Source organism: Lepisma saccharinum, chromosome 6, assembly GCF_977018435.1.
Source record: "Lepisma saccharinum chromosome 6, izLepSacc3.1, whole genome shotgun sequence".
Classification (NCBI taxonomy): domain Eukaryota; kingdom Metazoa; phylum Arthropoda; class Insecta; order Zygentoma; family Lepismatidae; genus Lepisma; species Lepisma saccharinum.
The window spans coordinates 25,572,501-25,586,385 of NC_139234.1; the positions used below are offsets into that span (position 1 = coordinate 25,572,501).

The window sequence follows — 13,885 nt, forward strand, 5'->3', positions numbered from 1 at the left end:
TTGGGATCCGTGGAATGTACCTCCCCCGGGGATCTAACCCGGAACCCCTTGACTGCAATGCGATAGCTTTACCATAAGACTGGTTCAACATAGTAACACTGAAACAGATGAGGGATGCTTGTATTCTTCAACATAGTCAGCGGTGGCTCAAGACTCCCCCACCCGGCGGGGGGGTGGGGCGATTTCCATCCGGCTTAATTTAAATGAGAAAAATAATATTATTATTTTTTTAAAAATACTTTAAGTGTTACTGTAAATAATACGTTTAGAGTAGGTATGCATTTATTTAATACCTACATAATGATATCAAAATAAGTCACATCTTAGCTAAAATTGCTACATGATTTTGCAATATATTTATTATGTTACGTAGCATTAACTTAAGTTAATTCTTGCCTTCACAAACCAAACTCCATTTGAAATATTTAGCCGAGCTTATGTAATCTAAAACTAAGGTTTGGCGCTACTCGAGGAGGGCGCTCTAGTTTGGCATCCCCTCAGGACTGCACCCCCAGGCAATCCCCTTTAAGGTAGGAGATACAGTTACGCACCAATTGTGCATTTATTTCAATATCTCCCGAATGGGCACTGCTACTAAAAAAAAACCTGGTTGTATTCAAGAGTGTGAATTTCTCTCCATGTTGCAAGTGGGAGCGTTTTTTTATGTTGATTATTAAGCTGTTCACGATGTTTGAAAAATATGGTGAATAAGGATTTTCGGAATCCCATGTATTCCTTATGGGGAATCAACTTCAACATCTAGTTACGGCTAATCAAATGGAAGTTTCGACTATTCCGCTTGTGAAATGCATCTCCAAACTACCCTCTTTCAGTTGGCATATTTTTCTATTCCATCGGAAGTTTTATATTCCCAAGAGAACGAATCAAATCATACTCCCATATGATCAATGATATTTTCCTTGCCTCCTGGCAGTGTTGCCAAACCTGATGCGCATAAAAGAGCTAGATTTACGAAGGCTGGATAAAGTGTCTCCTAGGGTAATGTTAGTTGTCAAAGGGGTGGGCGCACTGCTATTATCGGTAACTCTAAATTGCTGACAATTTATTCTTAGTTTTCAACATCTAGATCCGGTGGCATCACCCATCTCAATAATCCACCGATGGTCGTATGAAATCGAAAATAAAGAATTCCCTGATAACAATATTATGTCAATTTCACGTCAAACACGGCGATATAAAGAAGTAGCTGGGGAAATAAGAGGGGATGGGGCGACGCAGCAAATATAACAATATCACGTCACGTGCAAAATGTATAATTATGACAAAAGTTGGTCTATGTGGGCCGGAACCAGTATAGCATCATCATAGTTGGGCACGGGCGTGGGTGTCCCAGTTCACAGCCGAACGAGTTCACGAAAGAGCCAGATCTGGTTCTAAGAGAGCTAAGTTGGTACACTGCCATGGAAGGAAGAGCTTGGGAAGAGTCCCGCGAAGACTGTATCGCATGCCCTTAAGCCGGCCTTAACAATGAAGCAGATGAGGGGTGATTGTTTTGTTCAACGTAATGACAAACAGATGAGGAATGCTTATAAGGTGCTGCATGGAATCAGTGTAATAGGTGATGGGTGTTTAAAACGTTCAGTATGGTAGCAATGAAACAACTGGGCGAAAACCGCGTCATTGGTCCCGTCCCGATTAGCCTATCCGAGCATAAAGTGAACTTAACACAAACGTTGACAGACTTGGCTGATTTGGTGTTTTATGCACAGTAAGGCTAATCGGAACTGGACCTACAGTTTAGAGTGGAATCCGAACCACTATGTTCCTCTACTGGATATCGAACCCGGGACACCTTCATTACACGGCGACGACGCTACCACTGTGCCATCGGAAAGGCCTAAGTTTTGATAGACGTCTGTATTATAGCGTTGTTCACATAAAGTAGACAGAGCTCTTCGAATGACGTCGCCGCCTTGTAATCGAGGCACATAGTGGCTTCGATACCATTTTAAACTGTAGGTCCAGTCCCGATCAGTCTATCTGTACATCGGCTTAATAAAACTCAAGCTCAGAGTTAAAGTAGAGCACGTTACAGCACGTTTAGTTGAAACAATGTAGCTACATAGAGCTGGTTGCTACAGACAAGAGAGTGTAGGAAATCGATACGCAATGCTTCTTACCAAACATAGACACGCTAAGATCTACTCCGGGAGGAAGGAATTCTTTCTTTGTCACTTTCTGCCTCGGAGGCCGCTCTGGAATGGCTCGCACGAATGATGTATAAAGGATGTAGATGCGAACTGGAAAAACACGTAAGGAAAAAAAGAAAACGTAGGTCCGAAAGTCTTGCGAGACGCGGATGAGGCTTGAATCAATGAGAAGAGAGCTGAGTCCTTCTCTGTGGTAAGTTCTACAATGTTAAGTGGACCTGGTCATTAATCTCCAGTCGGTACGTGATTTCCGTTGCATCGTCCCCTACCGAGCTTTGTCCAGTCGGGCCATAAACCCGATCTTTTCCTCTTGCTAAAAAAAGAACAACCTAAATGCAATTTGGCGTTGTCCTATGTCGAGCATGGAATTCTCTGGATGCAAAAAGTGTTCCCATCCTTGCATCGGATCATTTTGATCGATATCATCATGCAGACATTTAGCCTGTCTCAGCAAGGGCTCTCGTTTCCAAGAACTACTCTAATATTCTAAATTCTAGAAAGATCTGTCTAGAATTTCTAACTAACTCTGTGGCATCCCTAATCCCGAAGGTTTATTGCCGTAGCAACTAGCACCAACTTTTGAGAAACAATGGGTGGGCAAAACTCAGAAATTTGTTTTGTTATTTTATGCAATAATATATGCCATAGCTACGTAGGCTGAGGATTTGCAATAGAATGCATTTCTTGCTCACTGGCCAGAGCATGTAGGGTTTTGCATTTAAAAAGCATTTCAGGCCACTTCTATGAGGAATACATTAATTTTATAGTGGCCATTTGTGCCTATTTTAGTAATTATTGCCTTATTCAGGAAAATGATGATGAACAATCAATTTTATATGCCTATTTTGCAATTTTCGGTGGTTTTTGCTTGCCTATTTTAAGAATTGTTAGTGCCTATCTATTCTCTTCCTGGTTACAAGCCCTTTTGTTCTTCCTAATAACGATGTGAACACTGATAGAGTAAATAATATTGGACAGTGAAAAGTATCATACTGGAGATATAGCAAATTATTATGAAACAATAAGGAATGAGAGGCAAATTGTTGGATGGGCTCGAGCCCCACAGGCCCACATAGGTTGGCACTACTGGCCACAGCTACATGTCTTCCATCTGTCCCTATTCTAAGCAAGATTTTGACCATCTTTACCAATTTCCTTCAATCTGTCTTCCTTTTGGTGAAATCCTCACCAATGCAATTCAGTCAATCTTCATCTTGGCCTTTTCACGGGTGGTTCTCTCCTTGTAATCAAGGGGTCCCGGGTTCGATACCCGGTGGAGGCACATTAGTGGTTCGGATCCCACTTTAAACTGTAGGTCCAGTCCCAATTAGCCTTACTGTGCATAAAGTGAACTTAAAACACCAACTCAATCCAATTCTTTTCACGGGTATCTTATCATTAGGCTTCCCAGCAAGATTCCTACCTACTTTTCTATCCTCTTCCATGGCTACATGGCTGAATTCTTCTTGACTTAATTACTCTAATAATATCAGGGGATGAATGTAGATGGCGCAATTTTAACTTCTCCACTCACCTGTTACTTCATCTGTTTCAAGTCCGGATATCTTTCCTAAGATCTAATTTTTAAAAACTTGATTTATTATCAGGGATAACGTTACACGTCCATACGAAACCACTTCTATATTAGGGTGAAAGTTTATGAATAGAAAAGCATGTTACTCTAGCAGAATTAAGTGTACTTTTAATTTGGAAACTGATTCCATTTGATTTATCTTACTTCTCCTTTCTGTCACTTATGGCTGATTGTGAAAATGTGGATGGAAAGTGGCAAGATGAAACTGAGCATCCCCCAAGGCCATAACACTTTAACATACAGGTCTTTGGTTGTATGTATGGTCCAACCGCTCCAATAAAACTACCCTTATACAGCAAGTTTCCTGCCTTGCCGTTTCATTCAACTGAAAAACAAAATGACGTGGCGCATGAGTCATTTTAGGGCCAAGGTCTCCCAGGAGGTTTTTCATTGGTTGGCGCCTCAGTGGTATTAGACCACTCGAAATGTCGCGACTATTCGGTATCTCGATCAAGTTATTTTTAGATGAAAAATTGTTTTTGAAAACCTCGATTCGTTCCAAAATTTCGGTATCTGTACATATGTAGTGATTTGCAAGAAATTGAAGTGTGTGATGATATTTTCTCTCTCAAATCCAGGAAAAAAATCAACTTAGTACTCCACTTAATTGGCATTATAACTTTCTTTGTCTATATTCTTTTTCATTTATGGTCTTAAAGTTGAATAAAGTTGTCGCTACAATACAATATAGTTAATTATATTTACAATAATTTTCCGCCATCTCTTGGCAAGAAGTTCAGAACATTGTGATTTAAACGCCATATAAAGATTGTGGACAATAAAAGCTATTTTTTCATTCACTATGTTTTAGCACTATTATTTGGAAGGTACTTCGGAGGGGTAGCGTCCTCTACTTGTAATCAAGGGGTGCCGGGTTCGTTACCCGGTGGAGGTACATACAGGTCTATAAGACCCCCTCGGCACGGTCTTATAATGAACTTATAGAAACATGATTCCATAACTTCATAGACTGACTGAGGTGGGGGGGGCAGTTCATCCCCTTTTCTTGCCACTTTTTGCCCCCCGCGCTATTGCTAAGCCTTGTCTACCAAGAAAAAATAAACTGTCCTTGCCCCCTAGCTTTGGCACTCAACATTTGAAACAGTTTCCTTTCAGTGAGATTAGGAAATATGATTGACTGACTGGAATAAGAACAGCTTGAAGCATTATGTTGCCACCACAATAAACCTTCGGGTATAGTAATGCAAGAGAGTTAATGGCGTCAGGTCATAAATCACACGATATTGTGCCGGTAAGCCATCAGGTTTAATCTGATAATTTAATTTTCAGTAGCTGCTATTTCTACAGGATGTCCATAAAGTCTCGAGCTATAGGGAAAACTGATGAACAAAACGTGTTCCACATGTCTGCCAGCACTTCCTCAAATGTTTCTACATGTGTGAGGAAACAGAGCAGGCGCCGCAGTGGTTATCCTTTTCTATAGGGTACCCCTATTGAACTAGGCCGTCACTTCCTTCTCGTCTACAGAGAAGAATCATCTCCACGTGGTCGCCTTTCGTCAGTGATATAGCTCACCTGCAATCAGAAAACAACGCCATTGGTTCCTGAATTTATGGGCACACAGTAATTTACACACAGTGATGAAAATACCTCCGGAAGTAGAAAAGTCCCCCCCCCCCAAATTTCAATAACCTGGCAGAACATTCGGACAATAACTAAGAAATTTGGCAATCATGTTCACTTTCATTCAATTTAATTTAATGCAGAACGTAGTTTTTTATGAGTTTTTCGTAATAATAAGCACTGATGCATTCCCCTTTCAAATTAAAAGTCAAAATAATGAACGAATTTAAATTATCGTCCGTTTTGATAACGCCTAACCAGTACTCTATCTTCTATATACATATACATACATACATACATACATACATATATATATATATATATATATATATATATAGATATAGATATATAGATATATAGATATATAAAATGTATGTATGTGTATGTGTGAGTATGTACATTTGTTTGTTCCGGCATAACTCTCGAACGCCTGGAGCAATTTCAACCAAACTTGGTACACGTATCACTTGCAATCTGGAAATGGGTAAGACACACCTGGCACCCCTAGGGGTGGGTGGGAATGGGTGACATGTAAAAATAATCAAGAACCACCGATATTAAATTCTGCACAAACAGACATCCGTGACCCTATGCAATCCGCACAACGATAGTGTTTCTCGGGTTGTCTAACATTCAGGCTGTGTTGCGAATGAAATCCATAGTTCTCGTGACACTCCCAATGATGTTCAACTCCATGTTCATTACCTATCGGCATGGGGGGTGAGAGGGGCTGAAAAATAAAATGCCACAAATGACCTAGATTAGTGTCGAATCCATAGTTTTCGGAGTCGCTAAGCTAATTGGTGACATTCACGATCACATTTTACACTATAGTTAGAATTCATTATTTTCCTGTTTAATACAATATTGGGATAAATAAACACCCGAGAAACGCCGGGTAATCATATAATAAAATTCCATTTCATCGAAACTCAACAATGGACACGTGTAGAGCGGCAGGGCTTCTATTGTTATAACAAATCTCAACTTCTTACAGGTCTCCCCGATGGCGCAGTGGTAGCGATATCGCCTTGTAATCAAGAAGTCCCGGGTTCGATACCCGATGGCGGCAAGTTGCGGTTCGGATCCCACTTTAAAATCTAGGTCCAGACCCGATTAGCCTTACTGTGCATAAAGTGGACTTAAAACACCAACTCAATCAATCAATGAACTTCTTACAGCTATTTTAACGGTTAGTCAGCAAACAGTTTGCAGTAGTGACGTGCTTCAGCAGTCTTATCGAAATTTACACTTAATTTAACTACGTATGGAGGTAGGGACAATTTTAATAGCATTATATTACATTTTTTGTTTTCTTTAGATTAATCGGAACGATGAGAACGAATGAATATAGATGGAATCGACGTAGGGATACCCGAGGTTCAAATTGGGAAGCGTGACTGACCAGACGGGAAATCCGCTATAGTGATGGTGTCAGTAATTACTCGCCACCGCGACAGCCAATTAGAGAAGTCTCCCAATTAGCTATTACTAAAAACTCACTGGTAACCGCAGCAAGTTGATCATTTGCACCAGCTGTTCCAGCTTGCTAAAAAACGAGAGAGAGAAGTAAAAGGATGTGGTTCAGATTCGCATACTTTGTCGTCACGTGTGTGTGTGTGTCCTCTGCATTTCTTCCATCTTATTGTGTTCTTGGAGGTAAAGAAAAGAGGAAGGCATCTCGCATTCTTGTCTTCCCTTCATCCCTCTCCTTCTTCGTCGCTAGTTTTATCAGCGCACGGTGAAGTTTCCACAACAAAGAGATCTTTTATTGTAACAACCATTGATCTCTCTTCTGGAACATCCGTTGTTGGGTCACGTTTCGGGGACAGTCATTACAATGCAAGGGGAGACATTAATTTTTTTGTCTGTCCACTGGGGACGGGGTCTCATCCCTCTGTCGTCAGGTGCTGTCATTGTTGGAGGGCCACCTGGATATACTCGGATGGCCTTTTGGGAACAACTGAAGCATCCTTAGAGGACCTAAGGGCCCAAGCACACAATCCTCCAGAAGGAGAAAAGGTGGAAGGTGGTGGAGTGGTATTTGGAGCGAAGACCCCTTAATCGCTGTGGGAAAGCCTTGGGTGTTGCAGGGAAGGACTGAGGAGACTAAGTGTACACAGGCCAGGAAAGAATGGAGGTCTCTGAAAAAAGGCCGATAATGTATCGTTCCGTGTCTATTATTGATGTGATGCAGTGTATCCAACCTGTGGCCAGGGAAGTAACCAGCTAAACTGTGCTGTGGTACCGAGACGAGAGCACAGTCTCCTCTCGAGTTGAAAATGCCTCTCTCGTCTTGGAAGTCTCGTTCTCGTCCTCATTTTGATCTCGGGCTTGTCTCGAAGAGAAGGTTCCTTTTATTCTCAAAGTACGTTTCTAAGTCCACTTTACGTAGAGATCGGTACTGGAGCTACAGTTTACAGCTGGGATCCGAACCATTAGGTGTCTCTATCAGGGTATCGAACACGGGACCCCTTGATTGCAAAGCAACGACGTTATCACTACCCCCATCAGGGAGAGGCTACAGCCGATGCGAAATTGACTACTATACTGGTCGCAACTCCAATTGGCGGTTGACCTTGATGGCTATTTCTGGAGCGTTCTGCACCCCCAATCATTTTCGGGGGGGGGGGGCGATGGGTATCAACAAACTCAGTTGCGAAGTAAAAGCTGAATGGATCACATCGCTCTCCCGAAGCAACGTTGCCAAGCGTACTTTTGTTTTTGCCACTATGGCTGTGTGGCATTCCGAGTTGATGGTGGTCCTTCCGGAAAGTTCAGGATCGACTGTGCAGTTGTACCATTAACCCCCGCTGATTTCTGGTGCTGACAATAGCGTTGCCCGAGAATATATTTCTCGCTTTACAGTACGTTTGGCAACATGTGGTGTACACAACGCTCATTTGTTTCGTCCCTCGAAAAACGATCGGTACCTTGTGACTCGAAAATGCCCGATCTCAGTAGAAGAAAATTCAACTGATCGCTGATTGGCCTTTTCTAAGCCGCCAGTTGGAGTTGTGGTCAAGTATAGACACTTTCTCATTCACCAGATACGGCTGTCTTCCTTTCTAATTTGGTTATTTCACTTCGCGTTTCTATTTCTTGGGTTAATCGCAACGCAAAGCTGCCATCAACGATGGAACATTAACGTTTGTTGTAATCGAATGGATCCATTACTTACCTGAATGTTGATGACTGTTTCTATATTAACTTGCAACTTTAATTTGAAATTCCCCATTCTTTAGTTAGTTTCATATATTCTATCACACTAGGGTTTCGAGGACATTCTCTCACGACTCCACGCGGATACATTTATCTTCGCCGGTAGTGTAAATATATTTCTACTCAATTAGTTCTTCAATGCCGTATTTCTACCCCTTGGGTTAATCCCAACAACGAGCTGATAAAATGGGTGACACATTCGTGTCTTACTCAAAGCCACTCTCCGTAGCGGAATCGGTTAGCACAGCGCAAAACGACACCAGGGATCCCGAGTTCAGATCGCCGCCTGGTGTTGGGTATTCCTTGTAAGCGTTTCTTCAACATATCATCACTCATTCACATCGTCGCGATTAGCCAAAACTGGCAGAAAGCGACACTAACGTCAGCGCGTTGGAGTCCAGTGTTCGATACCGGTGGAAGCACATTGCACAGTGATTCGGATCCCACTTTAAACTGTAGGTTCAATCCCGGTTAACCTATCTGGCATGGTGCCCCCCCCCCCTGAGATTTCTGGGAAGAGTTAATGTAATTCGAATGGTCAAATTGTAGAGATATTTTATAACAAAAAGTATTGTTTTCTATGACATTATTATTATTTGAAATAGGGTTACATTTAAGCTTACAATCTATTTTACACTGATTATCTTATCTAACTATGAAAATACAGCTTCTTGTCCTACATGAATTAATGTTAACTATATAGTTAAGCAAATTGTATGTAGATATAGCCTACAGAATTTGGAAATTACAAATGTATGGAATTTAAAGAAAATTAAGTAGTAGTAAATAGCAATGTAATAATAATAATAGCAGTAATAATAGCAATAATAATAATAATAATAAAAGTTTCTGTGACTGCCCCTCCCTGAGAAAAAAATTCTGCGGGTGCCCTTGTTATCTGGGCATACACTTAATACAATTCGAATTCAAGTAAATAAAAGAAATCAAATCAAATCGTGTCTTACTCAGGGTTCGAACCTGTCATACCTGGCTTCGTAGCACCTTACTCTAATCACTCCGCCACGGAGGACACAGAGATGATACTTACCATCCCTATTCCGAGGTTATCGAAGAAACCCGTGTTCGACTCCCGTTCCAGGCACATTTCACCAACTCTTATGTCACATCCATGTACAGGGCCGAATCCAATGGCAACGTCGTCGCCTTGTAATCAAAGGGTCCCGGGTTCGATACTCGGCAGGGTTCGCATCCCATCCCATCCCACTATGGCTCGCGATTAGACTAAAATTTAGACCAAGTCCGGATTTGTGAATCGGGGTCGAATTAAACTGATTCTGTACTAGGTTCAGAGAAATTGTATTGGGGTTGGCAATTCTGGTATTGCTTCCATCGGCTCCTTTGTTTTTGCATTCTCTCTCTCCCGACTTTTCTTCCTGGAAAAAGGTGGCTAATGGAAGAAGAGCCGGGACCGGAGGTGAATGATAAATTAACTAGACCCACAAGTAGAGTGTGAACATTCGCACCTTCGAGCATTTGATGCGGGGTCGCGGGAACAACCCTGACATGCTAAAGTGGAAGTGGGAGATATTGATCATTTCTTTTTTAAAAAAAGAACCTTCTAATTTGCTACATTAAGAGAAAGGAAAAACATGGTATTTTTTAAAGGGGGGTGCATTTCCCTCTTCGTCTCTGCCTTCCCGGTCTGATCCTCTAAGCACTCCCTCCACCCAAATTCTGCTCCTGTCTTCTTACCCGGCGCCCACCCCCCTCCAGACCGCCACCGCACTTCTCTTTTGAAATTGAATTTCTTTGTGTTGTAGGGGTCGGTTTATTTGCTGGATTTGTGTGTGTCGTCCTGTAGTAAAACGAGTTCTCATTGTACAATGCACTTTCTATAGCCCCCTTCCCCTACCCCCTTCCGTATCTTCTCAAAAGAAGTATTGTTTGGGAGCTGCATTGTAGAGGCATTTATTGTATTAGCTGGGACCTGGTTTTTACCCCTCTCCGGAATCCCTCCTCCCTCTCTTTTCCCTTCATTGCGTCGCCACCCACCCCCTTGCCACCCCCTTTTGTTCACAAATGCTTTTACATCAGTACTTCTCTCGGACATAGTCTGCATTCTTAAGAGATTCTGGTTCGAAAAAAGACATGGGTTTCTCCGAACCCCAACCCCCCTTCCCCTCCTTGCGCGCGCGCTCGATGTTCAGTCAACGTTCAGGGAAAAGTGAGAAGAGGAAAATTTGAGGAAAAGTAGAAGAAAGGATATGGGGAAAGAGGAAATGACAGGCAGTCTTGTTGCTTAGGATGCGGGGGTAGCACAGAACTCAAACGGCTTCTGAATGAACTGGACGGATTGTCCAGTCTAGAGTTGGCGCTACTGATCTCTTGTGTACAGGTGATGCCTTGAGGGGGTCTCCGACAATGCTTGGGTGCCTTTGAATGCGTCGACAACTCCCGTATCGGTAGTGGTGTTTCTTTCCCGGTTTCAGGACGGATCGCGGCGTTGCGGTGCGCTGGGAAGTTGTCGTCGGGATTCGAAAAAGGACCCCTGCTCGCTCGGAAATCGCCAGAACGTCCCGAAAGTGACGTTGTCCCGCGCGAAACCTTCTGGGACGCACGTTCCGGACGCTCGTTTACCGCGTCGGCGGCAACAATAGACGCGCAGGAGCTTTCTGATTGTTGCTCGGACTTGCCAACAGAACGTGCTGCAGTGGACTCGCTGACCAAATCTAAAGAGGACAATCACCCGGCCCCATCCCACATTTCACTCAGGTAGGTTAACTTGTAACATCAAACTATACTCCCTCCCCACTTCTCCCCCCACCTTCCCCCTCCGCTATTTAACCCGCGTGTATTCGGGCGACATTCCTGATCGGAATAATTACTGTAGGAAAGACGGCTCGCTGAAGAAGTGGGAGGACAGACAAACTTGCTCCTCGCATGCCGGTTTTGAAGGGAGATGTTTTTTTGGTCTTTTTTTTTCGGCAATCCCAGGTTGCCCGCGAGGAGGGCCAGTATACTGAGTGGACGGCGTGATAGAGGGAACCTCCATTAAAGACTAGCTGCTGAAGAACGACACGCAACAGGTCCCTGAACGAAGTACTCAGCCTGCTGCAGCCGCGGCATCCCGAAGCATAACTCGAATGTCCAGCCAACCAGACATCTGAACATCGGCGAAAAGAAGTGGAGGGGGGAAAGAGAGGGCAAGAAAGGGAACCAGGAAGTGACGACAACTTAACCACGTGAGAAGTACACCTTCATTTAAAAGTTCCGTGGCACATGTGCCTCCCCCTCTCCCTTTTTGTAATTGTACTTCGGCAAGTACTTCTAGTGCGTGAAGTGTCCACTACACATGCGCACGCATGTTTCTTGTGTGTTCTGTTTTTGAAGATCCGCTTGTACTGTGTAGCAGACGACGAGTGTTCTGTTGTTTTGATCGTGGAATGTGGATGCGGTCTTACGACGCGAAAGCATGCGTTGTGACAATGTATTGTTGTGATTGTTTCTCGGTGTGACGAACACGGTGGTACAGTGTTGTGATCAGTGTTGGTACAGTTTCCGATGTTCGTTTTCCAAACATTGGAAAACTCATGGTGGGATGTCCTAAGTGAACAAGTGTTTAATTGTCTTCGAAGAAAGCTGATAAGTGATTGTTAGGTTTGGAAATCCGGAAAGGGGTAAGTTTTTATTTTATTCTAATATTTCTATACTGTGTACAAAAGTTAACATTTTGAAGCATAACAAAAACAACTTAGAATTAATGAAAAAAAATTCAAATGTGCCAAAAATGTGTACAAGGGCAAAGGATAAATGCGTAAAAGAATTGCAAACATAATCCAATGCGTAATAAAAATGTTCCAGTTCTCTTGTACACTTTCGGAATACTTTGTTGACACTTGTGGTTGAAATCCGAACACAAGGTAGAGGTGGGCAGAGTAAAACCATTGTAGACATTTTAGCATTTTTACTTACTACGCAGTGAGTTTGTTTCACTCACAGACATCGTTATTAAAATCATATGAATATTTTGTACACAAAGACATGTTAAAATAATTCAACAGTTATGTACAGTGGGATCCATGAGTATTACCGTGCAAATTGTCCATGACTATTTTAATTAATTTTTCTCTTGCTTCCTATGCGTTTTTAAGCGATGGGTTTTTATGTATGCTGGTTCAGAAGTTGTCAAGGGATTGTTTTGAGATTTATTTTAATTCTTGATGCTCTTATTGGGTCAAATAAAGTGCACGAACATGATGATGGACAATTTGCACAGTAATACTCATGGATCTCACTGCACCAGAAAGCAATAACCTAATATTATCTAGTGTTATGCATACTAGAAAAGCATATAAGCCCTTGCATTATTATCTATTACAACAGTTTAGAGGTTACTCAACGTACAGTCAATAAAGAGGTTCAGTATTATTTGACGGAATATGATTGGTTAATTCGTTCAGACGTTAATTTAGCTCGTGTTGTCAGTGAGAAAGATGTTAACAATAAGCATACTATGTCAGTTTTGGGTCGTTTAGTACATTCCTTACTTTTGATGTGTTCTTGCTGGTCAATGTATGTCCTTCATTCGATGTCAGATATTTAGCACATGATCTTGTTTTAGTTGAGGATTTAGGCAGTGAGCGAATCAAAATTTAGTTTTGAGGGAGGGGGTGTCATCCAATGCAGGAGATATTATTAAGTAGAAGAAAACTTTAAACTAATATGATACTTCATACTCGTTCCCTCACACAATTATTTTTCAAAAGCATCCACTGTTCCACTACTTACTGTGCTGAATTTTCATTTCGCATGAAATGTTATTGCAACATATAAACAGCTCGTCAACATTGCCATATGCAAGAATTTAATGGGAGAATTACGAAACGAGTAAACTCCCAGTGGTGTAAATGTGTGCATCCATTCAATTTATTATATAATCCTATCAATTTTTTACACGACAGTATCTAATCTTCGAGTATTTCTTGAGAATAAGACGAAAAATTCTGTCAGTTTCACAATAGTTACAATCGTTGCAAGCACGAAATTATACTTGTACAATGAACAAGTTTACATTTTAACATGTAATGGAAATAATTATTGAATTAATGGTTATGGTAAGGGGATGGGTTAAAATCATCCTTAGCAGGGATGGAAATTTGCCTTTATTGCCAATAATACTTGGATTGTTGGGGGAGGGGAACTCCTGGCACTCCCCAGTAAATTCACACCATGACTTTAGTAAACCAAAGATCTTAGTAAAGATCTTGCGTTCATTATTTTGTCAAAAGAGCAAATCAGTGGAATATTTGTTAAAAAGTGAACATTTTATGCTTTATTCCAGTAATTCCACCAC

At 41.8% G+C, this 13,885-nt stretch overlaps 1 protein-coding gene across 2 annotated transcripts in view; it reads left to right on the forward strand.

Moving 5' to 3' along the window:
* Window positions 1–11,773: 11,773 nt before the first annotated feature.
* Sox102F (transcription factor Sox102F) overlaps window positions 11,774–13,885 on the forward strand; it is a 599,620-nt gene continuing 597,508 nt past the window's right edge. Inside the window, exon 1 of one of the 2 annotated variants that reach the window (XM_083123658.1) lies at window positions 11,774–12,209. The gene's annotated coding sequence lies outside the window, so the exon portion shown is untranslated. The remainder of the gene's footprint in view (window positions 12,210–13,885) is intronic. The other variant, XM_083123661.1, reaches the window with a different exon arrangement.